The sequence below is a fragment of the Monodelphis domestica genome, chromosome 3 (assembly GCF_027887165.1).
Source record: "Monodelphis domestica isolate mMonDom1 chromosome 3, mMonDom1.pri, whole genome shotgun sequence".
NCBI lineage: Eukaryota > Metazoa > Chordata > Mammalia > Didelphimorphia > Didelphidae > Monodelphis > Monodelphis domestica.
Window position 1 is genome coordinate 11,653,478 of NC_077229.1, and position 22,170 is coordinate 11,675,647.

Here is a 22,170-nt window from a genome sequence, read left to right on the forward strand (position 1 = left end):
TTGCCCTGTCTCCCAACAGTGATGGTGAAATCAGACCACAGAATGATTTTTCCCATTTGCTGCTGAAACATAGTCCTTTCTCTCTAATAGTTTGACAATTTTCTGTAGTCCTTGCTACAAATGGGGAAAGTGCTCTACTGATGCTATTGTCCTACAGGCTTGCTTAACTGGGCCTTGCTGTGATTCAAGGGCCTGTTACAGATTTGTTCCTACTCAGAATTTTATACATGTAAGATTTTTATTTTTTAATATTTCTGAACTTATTTTTATACAGAATTTAATTTTTACCTCTTTTATTTGGGACTTTTGAGGGGTGGTTTTGTTTTTTCTTTTGACAATTGTTTCATATGCCTCATAACTCAATTATATATCCCAGAGTGATTGTGTTGTTTGTCAATACCCTCCTCAGGGGGGTTTGTGTAATTATCATAAAACCCAAGATTTAAAATATTGGGAGAAATTTCAAGAAAAGAAACCTGAAAACATCCCAAAATGAAGAAAGTGGATCCGTTCAGAGAAGATGCTATAAAGATGCCTGAAGAAGTCACACACTGCATCAAAATATCCTGAATGAACTCTGGGATATAATGAACTGAATTGAAGGGGGTTGATCATATTTGAATTCCTTTTTATTTAAACCCTTACCTTAAGAGTCAATACTGTGTATTGGCTTCAGGGCAGAAGAGTGGTAAGGACTAGGAAATGGGGGTTAAGCGACTTGTCCAGGATCATACATTTGGAAGTGTCTGAGGACAGTTTTGAACCTAGGACCTCCCATCTCTAGGCCTGGCTCTCAATCCACTGAGCCACCCAACTTTTACCCCATACTTTAATTCTTACACAATCTAAACTCTTAATCCATAAATTAAAAAGGGAAGAAAAAGAATGAATAAAAGACATATTTATGTGTATATTAAAAAGCTGCTGAAGAGGACTTCCATACTCTTCATAAGGAGAAATGAGTAGCTCCCTTCAGAAGAGAACCCAAGTTTCACTAATTTTTAGAGAAAGTTTCCAATCTGACATTACTGATGCTAAAAAATGTCTGATGTAGAATACTGCATGATTTTATCCCATATAATAAGTTTTCCCTCCAGTGTGGATTTTCTGATGTCAAGCAAGAGATCTCTTCGCTATAAAAGCCATTCCACAGTGTTTACATACATAAAGTTTCTCTCCAGTGTGGATGCTCTGATGTATGGCAAAATGTCACCAATGTGTCAGTATTTCCACAATGTTTACATTCATGGCTTCTCTCTAATGTGCATTAGCTCATGTTTAACAAGAGTTGTACTGCATGTAAAAGCCTTCAACACTCTTTACATTCATAAGGTTTCTCTCCAGTGTGGGTTCTCTGATGTAAAACAAGATGGCTCTTCTGCGTGAAAGCCTTTCCACATTGTTTACATTCATAAGGTTTCTCTCCAGTGTGGATTCTCTGATGTGTAGCAAGATTTCTCTTGTCTGTAAAAGCCTTCCCACATTGTTTACATTCATAAGGTTTCTCTCCAGTGTGGATTCTCTGATGTGCAGCAAGATTTCTCTTGTCTGTAAATGCCTTCCCACATTGTTTACATTCATAAGGTTTCTCTCCGGTGTGGATTCTCTGATGTGCAGCAAGATAGCTACTACTCAAAAAAGCCTTTCCACATTGTTTACATTCATGTTTCTCTCCAGTGTGGATTCTCTGATGTGCAGCAAGATTTCTCTTGTCTGTAAAAGCCTTCCCACATCGTTTACATTCATAAGGTTTCTCTCCGGTGTGGATTCTCTGATGTGCAGCAAGATTTCTCTTGTCTGTAAAAGTCTTTCCACAGTGGCTACATTCATAAGGTTTCTCTTCAGTGTGGATTCTCTGATGTGCAGCAAGATAGCTACTGCCTGTAAAAGCCTTTCCACAGTGGCTACATTCATAAGGTTTCTCTCCAGTGTGGGCTCTTTGATGGGCAGCAAGATTTCTCTTGTCTGTAAAAGCCTTCCCACATTGTTTACATTCATAGGGTTTCTCTCCAGTGTGGATTCTCTGGTGTGCAGCGAGATGGCTACTACCCGTAAAAGCCTTTCCACAGTGGCTACATTCATAAGGTTTCTCTCCAGTGTGGATTCTCTGATGTACAGCAAGATGGCATCTCTGTGTGAAAGTCTTTCCACACTGTTTGCATTCATAAGGTTTCTCTCCAGTGTGCATTAGCTGATGTGTGGCGAGAGTTGTACTAAGTGCAAAAGCCTTTCCACACTCTTTACAGTCATATGGTTTCTCTCCAGTGTGAATTCTCTGATGTGAAGTAAGATGGCCCCTTTGTGTGAAGTCCTTTCCACAATGTTTACATTCATAAGGTTTCTCTCCAGTGTGGATTAGCTGATGTTTAGCAAGATTGCTCCTCTGTGTGAAAGCCTTTCCACACTGTTTACATTCATAAGGTTTCTCTCCAGTGTGGATTAGTTGATGTGAAGTAAGAGTGCTGCTGCGTAAAAAAGCCTTTCCACATTGTTTACATTCATAAGGTTTCTCTCCAGTATAGAGTCTCTGATGTGCAGCAAGATTTCTCTTGTCTGTAAAAGCCTTCCCACATTGTTTACATTCATAAGGTTTCTCTCCAGTGTGGATTCTCTGATGTCCAGCAAGATAGTCCCTCCGTTTGAAAGTCTTTCCACATTGTTTACATTCATAAGATTTCTTTCCATCATGGATTCTCTGACGTGCAGCAAGCTCAGAGTTCTGACTTAAAGGTTGATTTATACCTTTACCACTAACAGAAACCATCTTGACATGTTTACTTTTTGGATGTCTGAGGTCTGAACTCCGGCCAAAGGCCATTCCTCCAACATTACCTTGATACATGGGCATTTCAGGTGGTTTCTCATTCGACTGAACAAGTCCTATTTCTTCAGGAAAGCATTTGCTGTATTCACTATCCTGACAAAAGTCATTTTCTGAGGTCAATTTCATACACTGATTTAGGACTGAATACTGGCTGAATTTCTTTGCAGCTTCATCAACTTCAGAGTCACTCTTTAGATTTTTATTTACCTTGATATCTGAGTCACAAATTCCTCTCAAAATGAAGTTACCCTCATTCTTGCACCTTTGAGGGCCAAATCTTTTCACAAAAAGCCTCAGCTTTGTAGACGTCTCCTTCACTTCAAAATTAGCCTCTGCCTCTGAAGAAAACAAATGATATAAACACAGAAGAAAGGAGGACACACATATAGAGGAATATACATTATTTCCTCTGATGGCAGAAATTAAACTGATTTTCTATTCTATTTTCCCAGGCAAAAAGGAGTTTTTAAACTTAACCAGAACCAGTCTGTGGATACACAATTCTGTCATATCTACAAGATGGATGATCTTAAAAATACTTTCACCTACATAAAAACAATAAAACCTCAAAACGGACCTGGGACACAGGCAGATCCAAAATTTTCATCATACTTGACAACTCATGTCCTGAGTAAAGAATGGAGGAATGATCTGAACAACTTTCTTGTAGCTAGACTACAACTCAAACCCTGTGCCTGGGCTTGCTTAGTCCTTCATATTGGACAGTCTTTTTCTACTGTCCTTTTTATCTTTCTATAAAGAGTCATTCATCCGTTATTGTTATAATTTTATGAATCTCAGACAACCTTCCATATATTCTGTTCTCATCATTTTTGATGCACTATCACATGGTCATTCTTGGTAAATTTTGTATGCTAAGCAGAAAAACAACTTCACCCTTAACTCTTATGCAGTAATTTTCAAAATGGAAAATAGATTTCCTTCTCTCTACTGTAGGGAAAATATTGCACAGAAAGGCTATGAAATGTTGGAGAGAAGATTGATTGACAGAGAAGGCAACTGGAGGAGGGAAAGGAAGAGGAGAGTGACAGTTGCTCTAGAGGGGACTTCTTTACTGGCCCTTGGGACTGCCTCTGGGATAAAACTATCTGTATTCCTGGATTTTTCCCATCTGTTTGCTCTTCCTGGATTACTGTGGATCATGCCATCAAACGATTTGGAATTATAGCCAACAAGCATGATTTGCCATTTATCTACCAGTCCCCAGGTCTAGCATTCCCTTCACTACAACAAATAAAACTCTTTTGGGATAACAGCACTTATACACCTGCTTTCACCTCACTCACCTGGGCAGGAGGTCCTGGGGCCTTTTTGCTCTAGCAACCATGGTGCATTCCCTTGCTGAAAACAGGAGGTACAATATTTTCTAGGAACTGGAAGACCTGGGCATAAAAAAGAAGGGATCAAGAGAGAAAAATTAAAAAATGTAGTCCACTTAAAGCAGGGGTCCCCAAACTGTGGCCCCCCCAAGGACTTTTATCTGGCCCCCAACACACTTCTTTTTTTTTAAAGGTTTTTTTTTCCCATTTGAATTAGTTCATTTAGTCAATTTAGAATATTATTCCTTGGTTACAATAATCACATTATTTCCCTCCCTCCCCTCCACCCATCCTTCTCACAGCCGATGCACAATTTCATTGGGTATTACTTGTGTCCTTGATCAGAACCTATTTCCATGTTGTTGATGTTTACACTAGGATGTTCATTTAGAGTCTACATCCCCAACCATATCCCTTCGACCCATGTATTCAAGCAGTTGTTTTTCTTCGGTGCCCAATGCACTTCTGAAAGGGGCACCTCTTTCATTTGTCCGAATCTCCGAATATCCCCTTCTGGCCTTTTTGTCCTCTTTTTAAAGATCTCTTTCTCTTGAGTCACCTCCTCTAGTCTTTTATATCTACCAATGACAGCAGATGCTTTTCTCCGGGATGGCCCACTCTTTAGTTCACACCTTTTTTTGGTTAGATTATAACATTTTTGGTTAGATCATACTTTTAGTAGTTAAAACCTTTTTGTGGTTAAAATGGTTAGATATACTTCAAATACTAAGTTATCACCTTTTTGTGAATTAAAATCTAAAAAGATTGTACCTTACTATAAAATTTAAACTATAAATTCTAGCTTCATTATAAAGGAAGAGCTAAGTACCTTCATTGTTAAAACCAGATTACAATTTTATCTTCACAATAAAGGAAGACATAAGTATCTTCATTGTTATAATCAGGAGATTGCACTCCTGCAAGTGAGAGGAGCACTGTATGTGGTGGCACTGCAAAGCATGGCATCGCTCACATACAGTAGTACTTCCAATGACAATCATTTTTGTGGTGCCTTTTTCTGAGAGTAACTGAATGAGAACAAGGCACCAAGCAAAGGATTATGTGGCTACACGATAGTAGATATCAACATGGTGAGGGGCGATCTGGGGAAAGGGATTCTGCACTGTGTATACTGCTGCCCAGTATAGTGGTGGCAGTGATGAGCCTGTGCAAGGTGTGACAGACCCATCACAGCCAGTTCTGCAGTCTCTGCTATCCCAGACAGCAGTAAACAGATTTGTTCAGTTTTTTTCTAGTCCGGCCCTCCAACGGTCTGAGGGACAGTGAACTGCCCCCCTCCCCCCCCTCCCCCCCCCCCCCCCCGTGTAAAAAGTTTGGGAACCCCTATCTTAAAGGAAAGAGGTAATGAAAATAAGCCTACAGAATGGCTTCTGTTTTATTCACTCTTGGGATATTTGCAGGAGGGTGTATATCATGTAAATCATTTACAATCAGAAACTCCATCTTTACCTCTTGTAATAGAAGGATAGGCACATTCCAAAACCTACATGGAAATTAAAGGTACCTGGTACTAAAGGGGTAAGAGAGTCAGAAAAGCAAATTTAATCCAACCTCAGTGAGATGGTAAGTGGATGCCCTTGAGCAAGTTATTTAAACTCTGTTTGCCTCAGTTGCCTTAACTGTGAATTGAGGGCAATAACAGCAAATTCACAGAGGTATTGTGAAATTAATGATAATTATGAATTCCTTAACATAGTAGAGGATATAGAACAGATATTTTGAAATATTTATTCCCTTTCATTCCATTCCCATCATCTAGCCTGGGATTTGAAGGAAGAATGAAGGAGGAATAAGGATAAACTTGCTAGACTAGGCTGAATGACCTGTTATGGAAATAACAGTCCCCTTACATTTACTCTCTAAATGTCTACTTGTGTGTGTCAAATGTTTCTTGTAAACAAAACATCATAAGATTCTGGTTTTTAATCCACTCTGCTATTTGCTTCCATTTTATGGCTGAGTTCATCTCATTTACAATCCCAGTTATGATTGCCATTTCAGTATTCCCCTTCATCTTGTTTTCCTTTTAATCCAACACTTTCTCCTTTCACTATCTGTCTACATATTTCCCTTTTAAGCACCCCCTCCCCCGCCAACTTCCTTTCTCTTATATTAGTCCCCTCCCTGCCCACAATCCTTATTCTCCTCCTACTTCTCTATAGGGCCTTTTAATCACTACCCCAATACCTCCTCCCTTTTATTATTGCCCTCCCCACCAACCACTTGTCTTACTTTCCTTGTATTCCTCTAAAAAGTAAGATAAGATTCTATACCCCAATGAGTCTGGCTATTATTCCAAATGAGAATGACTTATAATGATTACTGTCACCACCTTTATCATTCTCTCCACTGGAATAGTTTTTCTTCCCATGCCTCTTTGATATAATTTATCCCAGATTCTTTTTTCCTCTCAGTGCTATCCTCTTTTTCACTCCTTAATATTTTTTCACATATCTTCCTAAATGCTTTACAACCACACCCTAGTCTAAGTATAATTCTTCTAACTAACTAAAACGATAAGTATTGCAAGAGTTACAAATGTCATCTTTAAGCTAGGCATATAAACAATTATGACCTACTTGAGTCGTATACATTTTCTCTTTCCTACTTACATTTTTGTTTCTCTTCAATTTTGGATTGAAACATCAACTTTTCAGTTTGGGTTTGTTCTTTTCATTAGTAAAATGCTTGGACCTCCCCTTTTTTATTAATGATTTTTCTCCCTGAAAGAATACAATCCATCTTGATGGGTGGGAAATTCATAGTTATTAACCCAGTGTCCCTCCCTTTTACAATATCATATTCCAAGCATTTTGATCCTTTAATATGGAAGTTTCCAGAACCAGTACTGGTTACAACACTGGGGCTTCATGATATCTGAATTGTTCCTTACTGGTTTACTGCAGTACTTTCTCCTTAGCATGGAAGTTCTTAAATTGGGCTGTAATATTCCTGGAAGTTGTCATTTGTAGATTTAGTACTGGATGCGAACTGTGAATTCTTTACATTTCTCGTTTAACCTACAATTCCAGAATATCAAGGCAGTTTTCTTTGATAATCTCATGTAATATGACATTCTAGGTTTTTTTTTTGGGGGGGGGGGGTCTAATAAATTTTAGATTGTCTTTCCTGGATTTATTTTTCCATGTCAGTTATTTCTTCAGTCAGACATTTTCTTCTATTTTAAAATTGTTTTGATTTTCTTTTATTGTTTCTGGATATCTCATGAAGTCATTAGCTTCTATATGCACAATTCTAATTTTAAAAGAAGAATTTTCTGAGGGGACGCCCTCTGATTGGGAAATGGCTGAATAAATTGTGGTATATGTTGCTGACAGAATACTACTGTGCTCAAAGGAATAATGAACTGGAGGAATTCCATGTAACTGGAAGTACCTCCAGGAATTGATGCAGAGTGAAAGGAGAACCAGGAGAGCATTATACACAGAGACTGATACACTGTGGCACAATCAAATATAATGGACTTCTCTACTAGTAGCAATGCAATGATCCAGGACAATTCTAAGGGACTTATGAGAAAGAATGCTATCCACATTCAGAGGATGAACAGTGGGAATAGAAACCTAGAAAAAAAACAACTGCTTGATCACATGGGTTGATGGGGATATGATTTAGGATGTTGACTCTAAATGATGACATTAGTGCAAATATCAATAATATGGAAATAGGTCTTGATCAATGATACATGTAAAACCCAGTGAAATTACATGTTAGCTATGGGAACAGAATGAAAGAACATGAATCTTATACCTATGGGAAAATATTTTAAATTAACTAATTAAATAAAATATTCCAAAAATGTAAAAAAAAAAACACAAAAAACAAAGGATTTTCTTCCATGACCTCCTTTTCCATTTGGTCCATTTTACTTTCCCTGGAACTCTTCTAAATTGGATTTTTTTACCCTTTTATTCCAGTTAGTAAGCACCAATTTTTAAAAAACTCTTTTCTTTATTGCATTTCATTCTTTTGCCACTTGATCAATTTTGATTTTTCAGTTCTTATTTTCTTTTGCTATACTTTCATTTGTTTCCCCCATTTTTCTTCCACTTCACTCATTTCATTTTTGAACACCTTTTTGAACTCTTCCAACACCTAAAAATAATTCCTATTATTTGATGTTTGCATGTGGAGGCAATCCCAGCTCACCATGTGCCTTCCTCTTCTTTGCCTCCTCAGATATTTTCTATGGTTAGACTTTTCTTTTGCTACAAAATCCTGTACATCTGGCTTGGAATAAAGACATTCCCTTAACAGTAGATTCAGAGTTAACACAGGAAATGGTCCTTACCCACAGAGAGTAGATTCTGCACATTCTCCAGCATGACTTCCAGGTACAGCTCCTTCTGAGAATGACCCAATAGGCACCACTCTTCCTGGGTAAAGTCCACAGCCACATCCTTGAATGTTATTGACCCCTAAAACAGCAAAAATCACAAGATTTTGAAATGAACCTTCAGAATTCATTTAGTACAACCCTCATCTACAGACTGGAGGTAACTGAAGCACACAAAGGATTTACCCAAACTCCTAGTCTTGTAGGGTGTCAGAGCCAGCACTAGAGACCATTCATTCATAACCCAATGCAATATTGACAAAAGCATTTTGTGTCTCAAGTGAGAATCATGTGGTGAAGAGTAAAACCTGGAGAAAAGTCTTACTCTGAAATGCTTTTCCCTGTGAAATCATGGGAAGTGCTTCCTTAGTGAAATGGAAGTTCTGTGGAAGAGAAATATAGAAGGTGATCTGAAATTCCTCCTCATCACAAGTGTCAGAATTGATCTGGTAAGAACATTTTTTTAAAGAGTTTCTGAGAAGGTAGCATATATTGTGTATTCTAGGGGGGGAAAATATTACCAGTGATCAATGAGGAGAAAAAGGAATTCTCTACTTAAGTTCCTAAAAAGCTGAAATACTCTCATCTAGATGAAAGCGTAAAGGAGTCCATAGACTTATATGGGATCAGACTGATTCTAGCTAAGTGAAGAAGCTCAGTGTTGTATTAAATTGAGAATGTGGGGAACCACTGGGTATGATGTGCCATAGCCAAGACATTCTGTCTTTGCTTTATGATAATTTTGTTGCTGGAATATAGTCATTTTATATTTAGTTACATAGGAAGAAGAGTAAGTATGATGAGAAGAGGTGTTTTCTCTTTTAAAAATATATTGTTGATTGATTTATTTAACAGAAAGACACTGACTGTAATTACTAGAATTCTTGAGAGGCAGAATTTTTTTATTTGAAACAATGAACTGACTGGTCATTTTATGTAGTCAGTTGACACTCTCCAAAATCTCAAAGAAAGAAAATGGGTAATATGAGTTAATATAATAAAAATAACAATCCTACCTAAATTAATTTACTTATTCAATGCCATACCTATCAAACTACCAAAAAACTTTTTTATTGAATTAGAAAAAAATTATACTAGCGCTCTTGCTCTCTCTCTCTCTCTCTCTCTTTCTCTCTAAGCCTAGAATGCTCCTGGAACATCCAGGGAAGCAACAGACTGAAGAAATGCTGAGTTTCCAAGCATGCAAAAATACAATTCCCTAGATCCTCAATAAAATTCAGAAACAGGGCTCATTCCATTCCACCACTCCACCACCCCACCACCCCTGCAATGACTTTTATCCATCCCCAAAGGCTACACTATATATAACATCCTTCAACAGACACCTTCATGTCTTAGGAAGAACGTATCTGAGTTACCATTCTTTGGGTCAGAACGAGCATTCCCTCTCCCACAATAAAACTCACTCTCCCACAAAAGTAGCCTGGGCAGAGAGCAGCTCTTGGAGCCAGGTCCGGGAGGGAGAATTGCTCCTGATCTATCTGAAGAACATTCCGAGAGTTCAGACAGAAAAGATGAAAAGCCCAGTGGAAAAGACAGGCACTACCACTAGCAGCAGCAGCAAAAGGTCTTCATTCAGATGTACTTAGAACCAGAAGGCAGAAAGATTTCAGGCCCAAAGAAAAGCAGAGAAATCTGGGCTCAAATGGAACAATGCAGAGAAATTTCAATTCCAAGCACAGCAGACAGCTTTTTCTTTGGAACTAGTCTTCTTTGGGTGGTTCCGTGTAGTCCCCACTGTCTCACCTGCCCTACCTCTGAAGTCCTGAGATCACAAGTATCCTCCAGTGGCACCCAAGGCCAGGACCTCAAGACCTGCCCTGCATCTCCACCCCAAGAACAGCCCTCTTTTATGTGGAATGCCACTGCCACCAGAATAAGCCTTCTTCAGCCTAGATTCCTGATAGGCATCTGAACCACTCCAGGGTTTGATATCCCACCTGGGTGGCCACCTACAAGGCTGGCCACCCTGAGAAATTCTCCCTCATCCTTTTCCCCTCTCCCCCATTCCTTTCCATACTCTGAGGATAGGGACCACCATCGTCAGTTTTTAAGTCTAAGGTAAAGAAATAGTCCTCTAAATAGCCCCCCCCCCAAAAAGAGATATAATAGCACCAGATAATAAAGTTCAGAGATTTTGTCCAAAAGAATCTGCTTTTGTTAAAAGCTGTTACCTCTTTTCTCTATCTCTTTAAGAGGAACTTGGGAAACAGTAATGACAGGAGAAAGTAATAGCAGGGGTAGTGATAGGTTAGCAAATGAGAGGAAATAAAGGGAATATCCTGATTTACTTTATTTTTTCTGTTTGGTACCAGCATGGTTTAGTTTATCTCTCTTATTCATTTGTCTCTTTTTGTTCTGATTAGCCAAAACTTAATAATAGTAATAGTAATAATAATAATAATAATAATAATAATAGATATCTGTTGCTCACATTAAAGAAGACTAGAAACAAGGGATACACATGAAATTAAATTGAAACTAACCAGATGACTTGACAGACATGCTTAATTTCTCAATTTCTAAGAGGTGTTTATTTCAAATTAGAATGTGCATATGTTGTTTTGAAGTAACATCTAAATGCCTAATTGTGGTAAACTTTAAAAAATTTCTAGATTCTAAATATGAAATCAGAATTCTATATTTGCAGATTGTCTATCAGATTTTATAGGAATACAGATGCTGTTGTGTATTGCTGTTATTGTGCAAGTTTCAGTAATGTCATGTAATGCTCACAGATTTGGAAAATAGTAGTTTTTTGTAGAAATTATTTTAATTTATGGATTAATTGGATATAATTTGACCTACCTAATTTGATATGAAGATTAATGCTTTGAAATACAAGAACACAAGAACCATTGTTTGATCTTACTAGCAGTAAAAAATCCATATCTTTTACATTCAACTATTCTGTTTAATCGATTAACAGAAATGGTCTATATAACTTTCTTAAAACTTTCTTCCCTCCTCTCAGTTCTACAAACTTACAAACTCTTTTAGTCCCCCCTTGAAACTTTGATTAAAATCCCTTACTAAATAAAAATGCACCTATCTCATTTCTTTCCTACTCAGAGCCAACATTCCTTGAATCTGTACACCACTCAAAGTATCACTTTAACTGCTAATCAACAACCCAAAAGATTTAAGGTTTAAAAAAAGGCTATACCATTTAAACATATCTCAGCATATTGCTTTATCCATTGTATATCAGACATTATTTTAGCCAAAAGTACAAATTGGTAAACTATGATAAGTTCTTTTGGTTACATAAAATCCGAGATATATGCCGTTTGTATCAGTTACACTAATTTTTATATTCAACGAATGAAACCACATTCTTATTCTAAAAGTATATATTTTAATGGTATTCCAAACTAATTAACAGATGTTATACCTCATATTTACAAATTTAAACTTTCTCCTTTTTTAAAGTCAATATTCTAAATGAATAAATGAACTTGTAAATACCTTTCCTTGACTATGAAAAATCTTGGTGCTTAATTGCCTCTTCTGTCTATAAAGATGGTTATACATTTCTGAGATTACAGATTGTTGAATTAATGCATTCAATTCAGCAGTTAGTAAATTCAAGATTGTCTCTTATCTGGATTAATAGTTAAAATTAATTGCTTGTTGACCTTAAAATAACTTTTCACTCCCTGTGTTGATGATAACAGGATTGGACCATTGTCTAAATTGATGACCCTAACACATCTATTATTTTATCAGAAGACTGGCTATTTTACTAAGGGATGATTCCATTTAGAAAACTATTTTAAAAAGTTAAAAACATAAGTCAAGTCTTAATTTTAATTTACCAGAATTGAGACCAATCATATGTTTAACAATTTAAATCCTTTTAAAGGCTGAGGTTAACATTATGATTCTTTGTAGTTATTAAGTCTAAGGATTTCTGTCTTTCAATTCATTTACCATTTTATTCAATTAAATTATCAATAATAAAAGCATCCCTCACAATACCAAAACAAGAGACTTCTTTAGGCAGTGTGGAAGAGAGAAATTATAAGGAATGCAAAAGGACAGAAGCAATGGCTGAGAGGTGACTGTCAATCAAATGAAGATTCTGATTTGGAATGTTACCGGGAAAGGCAGTTTGGAGCAAAACCAAATGCTGGCTGATTTTCTAGGCTTGGCTGATGGTGTGGTTGCCTTTGAATCAGGGAAGGAAGAAGCTGGGTGTATCTTTGGGACTTGGGATAATCAAGTTAGAGGTGGCCTGGTGACCTTGAAGGCAGAAGAAGGACAATAGTCCATATATCTTTCTGACTTGCTATGTTGGTGATAATAACTGAGATACTAGGCCTATAAACCATTTCTCTCAATATCCTCCAATCTAAAGTTAATTATAGAATTAGGGAAAACCCCAACCCTCTTACCTCCATCCTCCATCTTTTCCTGTCTTCCCCAAATAAACCCTTACTTAAGATAAAAGAAGATAGAAAGTATTTTCATTTGAGACAGCACAAACTCACCCTGAGTGATTTAGTAAGCAGAAGACAAAGGGGAGGGAAGCTGAACAGGTTGGGAGAGAGAGAGGAAACAGGAGGAAGTGAGGTATAGAGGGAGGAGGGGTAGACAAAAGAAACAAGATAACTGCCTGATTGATTAGTTATCAACTACCCATCAAATATACCCTCTCAATATTATCTATTACAGTAGGTATTAACACACTATATCAAAAAATTAAAATCTTTATATAGCAAGAAATTTCAAAGACTTTACCTTTCACCTAACTTTTTCTATTTATTTCTTTAACCTTCAAAGATAGAGACTTAATCTAACTGGTTTCACATAAATTATACCAGATGAAGAAACTATCATTTCAATCTTTAGATAAAATTCACATGTATTTTTCTCTACTGCTACCATTATCAGGATTATGTTTAAAATAAAACATGAGTAAATAGGAGCATGATGTAAGTATGGTCAACTATATAGAAAATGTGCAATAAAGTGACTTTATAATACTTTGAAAGATAATGAAGAGAAAAATTTATTCCTAGATTTACATCAAAACAGAAATTTGAACCTAGCACTGACCTAAGAAAGATAATCAGAAACCTAAAATTTAACTACAGAATCATACTTAGGGATGGTTTTTGATTATGAAAGTAATTATTAGTGAACTTCATAAAAAATATGATCTTAAGAAACTGTTGAGGATATAAAATCAAAATTCCACAGATGAAAATTCAATCTTAAATCATAAAACCTTTTATAATATCTGGAAAGGCTTAAATTTATAAAATAGCCAAGCCTCAGAATGTTTGCAAGCAGGTGCAGACATGGTCTTACAATCAAGCATTTTAAAGAAGTTCTCAAGGAATTTCACAGACTGTATTAAGTGTACACATTACATTTTTTCAATCAAAGAATAACAAGGTGTAAGAGAGAAACCCAGAGACTTTTGGAATAAAAGCTTGGCAGAGCTGTAAGAATTCTACAGGGGTTGGGCAGAAAAGGTTTGGAACTTTGGAGAGAGAAAAAAACTGGGAGAAACAATTAAAACTGCTCTCCCTTAGCTGAGACTTCCTGAGGAGAGGGTTTGGTCTCTGACTGAATCCCAAATCCAGTAATCTTTCTCTCCCTGAATTCCTGATCCCAAATCCTCCTAAAGACCACATGGACAAGGACTTGAAGAAGGCAGTCCCCAATCTCCCTTACCCTGAACTTGGGGACACCTGCTGTGCCAGTCAAGAAGCCAGGGTTCTCCACTCTGAACCCCTCAGGGTCTCAAACAGTCAGACCTTGAGTTACCTATCTTTTTTTTTTTTGGGGGGGGGGGAGTTATCTAGATAGGGACCCCTTTCTCTCTTTCCCTCTTAAACCTCAGTTTACCCTCCATTCAGCCTTGTCCCTTTCTTCTCTCTCCTGTAATAAATTCTGTTGTTAGGACCTAGAATTGACTCCAGCTTTGTTGGAAGGCAGCCCAAGCTGAGGGGAGAGAGAAGTGACCTCTCCCTCCCCAAAAGAAAGAGGCTTATCACCTTAAGAGAACCTGGCAGTTTAGTTGAAAGGCAGCCATAGTGAGGAGGCTTAGTCAGAGAGGGCAGAAGGGAGAAAAGACAAAGCCATCCTCCTCCCCTTTTGACTTAACAACACCTCCTCCTCCTTTTTTGTCCCTGCTTTGAAGGAAGAAAACTCTATTCCCCTATCTCTCATTTCCCTGACTTTATTACAAGGAGTTTTCAGAGCAATTATATCAAATCCTTGTGCCAGGATGAGTTCTACCTAAAAGGAACTCAAATAACATTTGTAGGATGAAATATTTTCTGGATGTGAATCCATCCTGGAAAACTTTCTGCTCTAAACACCTGATTAGAAGATTTGCCATTTGAGGGAAGAGCTTTTGGGACAGCCACTAACATTATTTTGAGTCTTGACTTCAGTTATAGTTGTCTGATGAGTCCTTCATCATGAAGTTGGAAATCTACCATTCCAGAACAAAGCCACAAGTTACTTAGAAGGAATATGATCTGAAACAGTTATAGGTGAATATCTTTGGCAGAACTCAAGGGGGTGATTCTCAGCACATCTGGCAGCAGAATTCCTTTTTGATGTAGTATCCCCACTTTGTCATTTCCTGTTGAGAGGGAATGTTTCTCACCTAATTACTCCTAAGTCTGAATGTAAAGTGGAAAATAGGAGCATAATTCAAATTTTAAAATGTAACTATTTCAGTCTAATGTGTTCCATCCATATCCCAAACAACCAAGTGAACTGGTCATTAAACTGTTAATGCTGTGGAAAGAAAAACTGTGAATCGAGCTTTTGCATTTCTGTCCACTTAGGTGGAGCAGACAACAGTTGGAATGTCATGGGAGGGGGAGTGATAGCTGGAGTGAGAAGAGGATTGTGGGAGAAACTGTTAACAGAAAGGGTCTTTGCCCTCTGAACTGGGTTGAGTGTGGAGCAAAGGCCAAGAGTTCTATATCCCAACCTGTGAAATACCTTGCCTCCATTCCCTTACCTTGGAAAAAGTTCCCATATGTGTGAGAGCACCCATTAGAGGAAGAACAAGACAAAAATAAGCTGTTTAAAGGGGTTGATGCCTTAACTTCAGGGTAGTCACCCTGAAGATTCTTTCCATCCCTTGACCTTCCCAAGGAGGACACTTGCCTTTTGTTTAGTAAGACAGAGATAGTGACTAGCTATGAAGAGGATAGATAAGCTGATGCTGAGCCATCTTGGCTCAGCAGAAGCAGCAGCAAGGGTCTCCTATTCCCACATACCTATCTCCCCTTTCTTGATTTACTGTAATCATTAAACTACTTGAAAAATTGAGGATCAGTCAGATTCATATTGAAGGGAGAAGAAAGAGAGACTGGTGGCTAAGCTAGCCATTAGCCTAGGCTAAAAAGCAAAAGCCAACAGTGACAGTCTGCCTACCAGACAAGGGGGACTTCTGGGGTTCAACTACCAGTCAAGTCTTAAGGAGTAAAACTCCATTTCCCAGAAGTCACTCAAAACACTGGTCCTGTCATCCTTAACCTAACCTTATCCAGGGATACCTCTCTTGTGGGTTGAATGAGAGGAAAATATAAAACCGTCTCTCTGTGTACCTTATTCCTTTTACCTCACTAGCTACCATATTCCCTCTATCCCTTCAATTCCTCCATTCCCTGTTACCAGCCCTTCCCTATCTCCTGTACCTCTTCAATAACTTCATTTATTACAATGCTATTCAAATAGAAGATTATAGAGAAATCATATATAAAATGGAGTCTCTGGAATATCTCATTCTTTCTAAATATAATTAGTGTGGAATAATTGTGCTATATCTTCTTGATCTGAATGTGGTCAACAAGGAAATATGTTCTACTGCAGACAATTCAAAAGATAAACACTGTTGTCTACATACAATGGGGAATTACTGAAGTACTTCTTCACCCCACCCATAATTCTGTTTTAATTGGAGTATTGTCTCTTGTGAGGTACTTTTTTCCTGGAATCACTGATCCTGGGGGGTAGAGAAATCTGTGAGCCAAAAAGAATTATTACTTATGTTTTTATCTATAGGGTTAGAACCCCAATTGCATTTCATCCTCCAAAGAAAACCGAAATGAAAACTATTCAGAAAACAACAGGTTAGATAATCCTCTTATTTACAATGGATATGATTCTAAATGGATATGGAAAGATCAAAACTTTCTGAATATTAAGTGTGCTCTAAGTTCCTAATAGTTTAATAATATTTGAAAATCTGTACTGATCTGTCCTGAGATCTACTTTGTAAAAAGATTTTAGCAGGAACATCTAAAGAATCTTTATAGGCAACAGGGACTAAAGAAGTAAATCTACTAAAGAGGAGACCTATCCCTGACTGTCTGAGAAAAGATGGTTTTTAAACCTCAAAGAACTACCTGGGACATCTGAGATCTGAGATGGAGTTTCTTGACACTGAGGATGGATGACAACATTGCAAAGAAGCCTGATGTTAGTTAATGTTGTCAACTGCTATTTGATGATCTTTGCTTTCTGGATTACTCCCTCTTTACCCTCATTTCTTGGGTTTACAAGCTGAGAGGATAAATAGAAGATTTAAGACCATCATAGACCACTTAAGACCTTAGGCCAAACCGACCTAAGATGGTCTCCTATTTTATCATTATTTCTTATAAAAATGGAGACTTGAATCCAGGACTTCAATCCCCAGAAGTCCTTGCTCCACCTCCCCAGAATGCTTTGTAATCTCACTGAATTCTCACCTGGGCGGAGAGCAAATTATTATTTAAAGGATCTGCACCTAAGGCGGGGTCTCTTTTTTTCCTGTTCCCACTTGCAAGTAGACAGGTCCTTTCATAATGTAGGTGAGGTTGTCTAGGCCTCTCTGGGCCTAGGCAAATGCTTTCTTATCCTGTATTTTCTTTAATCCTTAACCTTTAATAAACCTCATAAAAACATAATACTCCTTACAGAGAAACTAATTTCCACTTGCCTCAGTTTCCCCCAAATTTTAATTCTTTACATTCTCTAAGAAAAAAGGAATTTATAGCCCTAGAGACAGGAGGTCCTAGGTTCAAATCTGGCCTCAGACACTTCCCAGCTGTGTGACCCTGGGCAACTTACTTGACCCCCATTGCCTAGCCCTTACCACTCTTCTGCCTTGGAGCCAATACACAGTAGACAGAAGGTAAGGGTTTTAAAAAAAAAGAAGGAAAAAAAAGGAATTTGTGTGATGAAATGTTCTGGTTTTCCTTTTTCTGATTTTTTGAAAAACATTTTCAAGCTCATTCATTTGATTCTTTTGGAATTTTCTTCTGCTTTTGTCTTTCTGACATATCTCACTTGAGTGAATTCTACAATCTGAACCTTCTGAAATTTCCTAATTAAGAACTGAGATTTTTTTCCAAGTCTGAAAAGTAATATTCTTTTTGCTTTGTAGGCTTAAGGATATACTTTAAAAAAAACCTAGGGGGCAACTAGATAGCTCAGTGGTTTGAGAGTCAGATCTAGAGATGGGAGTTCCTGGGTCCAAATCTGGCCTCAAAAATTTCTAAGCTGTATAACCCTAGGCAAGTCACTTCACACCCTATTGCCTGGCCCTTACTGCTCTTCTGCCTTGATTCTAAAACTAGAAAAAAAAAAAAGCCCAAACTGCAATCTCAACACCCCAAATAAATACTTCCCTGGAAAAAAAGATTTAACTCATTTTCTCTTTTACCTTCCTGCCAATGGTAAAGGATGCTTCTCTAATAACGCTGGACATTTTCAGGGGAAATCTTTGCTCTGTACACATGCCCTCCCAGACGGATGTGAGTCACTCCCATATAAGGGCAAAAGCAGGAGGGTTGTTGAGCCCTGAACCTCCATGGTGTGGTCTACTCAGGGCCACCAACAGCAACAGCATCCTGGCTCAACTCAGCCTAAGTGGCTGCTGGTTATCACAGCAGCTGCTGCCCATTGATAGGGAGCCTAACATTCTCCGCACTGTCTGTGCCCTGGAAGAGAGCTTGCAGGGTTCAATTCATTTACTTAAAGCTGATCACCAGGTGCATTTCTCTTATATTTATTATCCTACACTGTTAACTGATACCTCCAAATTGTGAGCCTGGGCAGGTTCCTTATTCTCTGGGAACCTTGTGTTCTGAATGTTGTCACTGTCCTTTCTGTCTACCCTACCCAGTTCCTGTAATGACTCCCTAAAGTCAGAGAAAGCACTGAAAAGCTTCTGTTATAGGGAGTCCCCTAACTAGAGATGTCACACTCCAGGGTAGATGAATGACTGACTGACTGAATGAATGAACTCTGGAATGAACGTCTGGAACTGTCTGGCTGGAACCTTGGCTACCAAGGCTGGAAAATCCCTGGAACACATTGGATGTGGGGGCCACCAGGGTGGATCCTTGAGCTCACACTAGGGACAAGCAGTGATGGCACCCCTTGAGACACAGGTCTGAGTTCTCCTGGATCCCAGCCTGGGGATGGATTGCACTTACCTGGGAAGGGCGCCTCTGGGTCCCGAGGGCCATTCCCTCTGGCTTTGGGCTCTCTGCTTGGGCTAGACTGTGGTCCTTCAGGGAGTGGAAGCCCCAAGGTGAGGAGACTTCCTCTTTGGACACCTGAGGGGAATGAGAGAGGGGGAGGGCTCAGAGGAGCCTGGCCTCAGGGGAGACTCTTCCCAACAGAGGAGTACAGGGAGCCTCAGACTCCGGACCTTGGACTGGACAGGCAGAAGCTTCCCCATCCTCTCTGCCCCCATCTTTGGCTTCATTCCATTCAGAAACTGCACTGGGTGCAAAGGGTGGGTTGAGGGAGACTACTGGGGGGTGGGGGGTGGAGGGGGAGATGGGCATTAAGCTGGGGACGGGGAGAGCCTGTTGGCATTACTTGTATGCCCAAGATCAGGCTCCTTCCATGGCATGTGGGCACAGGAACTCCCCGCCCTCACTGCCTCCTGACCAGACTCATGTGGCCTGCTTCTGCCATTGGTGTATTCTAACCTGAATGTCCTCCTTGAGGAAGGGCAGGGACCAGCCACTCTTCCCATCCGGTGGCTGCACCCCTTCTCAGTGGCCTCCTGGCTCCGGGGTTGGGGATTCTCTGAGTGCAGGAAGGTCAATGCCCCGCCATGGCTGCTGGAATAGACAGGGCAGTCCCGGTCTGAGCAAGGCACTTCCATGTTAGTCCCTTTTCTGTGGTCCTTTAAATTACTGATCATCAGGCAAGGAGACAGGCACCGAGGCAGCCCTTCCTGCCACAAGCATTTACCCTGGGACGCCCGGCTCCTGCCCCTCCTCTCTGCTTGCACATGCGCCTCCCCGCCTGCCTGCCTCCCTCCCTCCCCGAGCTGAGCAAAGAGAAACTGGACCACGGGGTCTTTCAGCTGCCCAGGAGTAGGGAGCAAAAGGTCTCAGTAGCCAAGGACGGGCCGCGCCTGCGCACTCACTCTCTCTCCTCAGCCTCTCAAGCAAAAAAGGGGTCCAAAATCGACAACCGTGAGCCTTCCAAGAGCTGAGACTAACTACATGAGATTCCCAGAATGCCTTGGGAATGCCACAGGGGGAGGCTAAGATCCCCCAGTGGGACACACAAGGACACACACAGAGACTCTCCCTTCCCCCAGCAGACCCTTTTACAGCTCCGCACAACACCTCTGATAGTCCCGGCTTGTTGCACATGCGCACATGCTTTCGGCCACACTCCCAGGCTCACTAACCCGGAAAGGGTGCACACGGGTCTTCCCCTTCCCCGAGAGTAAGGGAGCAGAAAGTCTCAGCGGTCAGAGCGGGGAGCCCCGGGGAGCCCTGGCCCCCCTCCCCACCGCCAGCACCACTGACTCGCTTCCCTTGTCATCTCACCTAGCAAAGATCCTAGAAGCACAGCAGCAAACCTTCCAGGAGCTGAGACCAGCCGCGTAGGTTCCCAGCATGCCCGGACGCCGCCACGCTGGGAGGAGCCCAGACTAGACAGAAGTCAGGGAACCGGCTTTCTGGGAAATGGAGTCCGCCAGGGGCGGGACGACCAAGATGTGTATGATGTCACCACATAGGCATTCTGGGAAATGGAGTCCTGTCTAGGCCACTCCATGTAGACGCTCGGTGGGGGAGGAGTCATACAGGAATTGTTCCCCAACCTAGGGGCTGCAGCCTTCTCCCCCCACCCCCATTTCCCCTTCCCGCCCAGCCCCGCTTCTTCATTAGACTGGAAGCTTCCTCATGCTACAGCCTGGCACACAGCAGGTGCCTAATAAGTGTCTATTCATTGACTGATCAGTCAATGGATCTCTGCACCCCCAGGGTCTGGGAAGGTGACTCTTGGATCCCCCTTCTGACAGAGAAGGAAACTGAGGCAGAAGGCAGCAGCTAACAATCCACGCCCAGGCTCAGGCCCCCCCTCCCAGGTTCCCCTCCTCCAGGGAACTCTGAATATTCTGCTGTTCCTTCAGCTTTGGGGCAACCCCAGGGGCTCCCCAAAGGAGGGGCCAACCCTCTCCCCAGGTGGAGGAATCCAGTGACTCTGGGGCTGCCCTCCTGGGCCTGGAACCCCCAAGATCTGGGCTCAAACGTGGCACTGCCCAGCAGGGGAAGCCTGACCAAGGCCCTCCCCAGCCTTTGCCTCAGTTTACCCCACTGTGGAAGCCAGAGAATAAGAGGCTGAGCCCTGGGCTGTGGGGAAGCTGGTCCAGGGAGGATCTTGGGGAAACAGCTGCTTCCTCTGGGTTCCTGGGCCTCTGGAGCAGCTGAGGAGGGTCTCCTTCAGCACCTCCCCCAGCCCACAAGGTCCAGAGACCCTTCAAAAGCCTGGGGGAGGCCCAGGAACCCCCTCCTGCCCTTTGGGAGGCCACACAAGGTAGCGGCATCCACTGAGCCCAGACTCTGAGCCCTGATGAACAGAGGACAGTTTGGGGGTGTCTGTGTGTCTGTCTGCAGAGCTGTTGGGTCAGGCTGTTCAGGTCTGGCTGCCTCTTCTCCACCCCATCCCCCCTTTAGGGCTTTCTGGACAGAGGCTGGGTGGCTTTGCCCTCTCCTCCTGTAGCCCATTGGACAGGGGAGGAAGCTGAGGCAAGCAGGATAAAGTGGCTTGTCCAGGGTCCCACAGGGGTAGATATCAGGCCTCCCTGACCCCAGGCCCTGAACTCTAGCAGGCACTGAGGGGCTAAAGGCCCTGGACGGGTTTCTCTCCCTGGATAATTCTTCCTTTGCTGGACTCAGGGCCCCAGACTGCTGCTCTGAATTCCTCTCTGCTGTCTCTGGGGTTAAGGAAGGGAGAATAATACGCAGGCCTGGACTTGGCATGACCTGCCCTCCCCTGGGATGGGGGTGTTGGGGGTCACCTGGGGCCTTCCCTGGACTCTAGACTCTTTTTCCAGGCTTTGGACCTATCCAGGCTGAACTGGGAGGCAGCCATAAAAGGAGGCCCAGAGGAGGAGGCCTCCAGGCAGGTGACTGGGCCTGCCCTCAGGGGAGGCCACAAGGGGGGCCCAGCACCCTCTAATGGGTCCTCTGAGGCCTACCTACCTCCAGGAGCCCAGGAGGAGCTCTTTCCTGCAGGCATCCCCAGGTTCAGCCCCCAGAAGCCTGGCTCCTGACCTCCCCCAGCAGGGGCTTCCTGGCCTCCCCTCCACCTCCCTGTTCCTCCCCAGC

General features: G+C 41.2%; 1 pseudogene; it reads right to left on the reverse strand.

Moving 5' to 3' along the window:
- Positions 1–317: 317 nt before the first annotated feature.
- On the reverse strand, positions 318–20,518 carry LOC100617114 (zinc finger protein 345-like; annotated as a pseudogene).
- Positions 20,519–22,170: the final 1,652 nt, after the last annotated feature.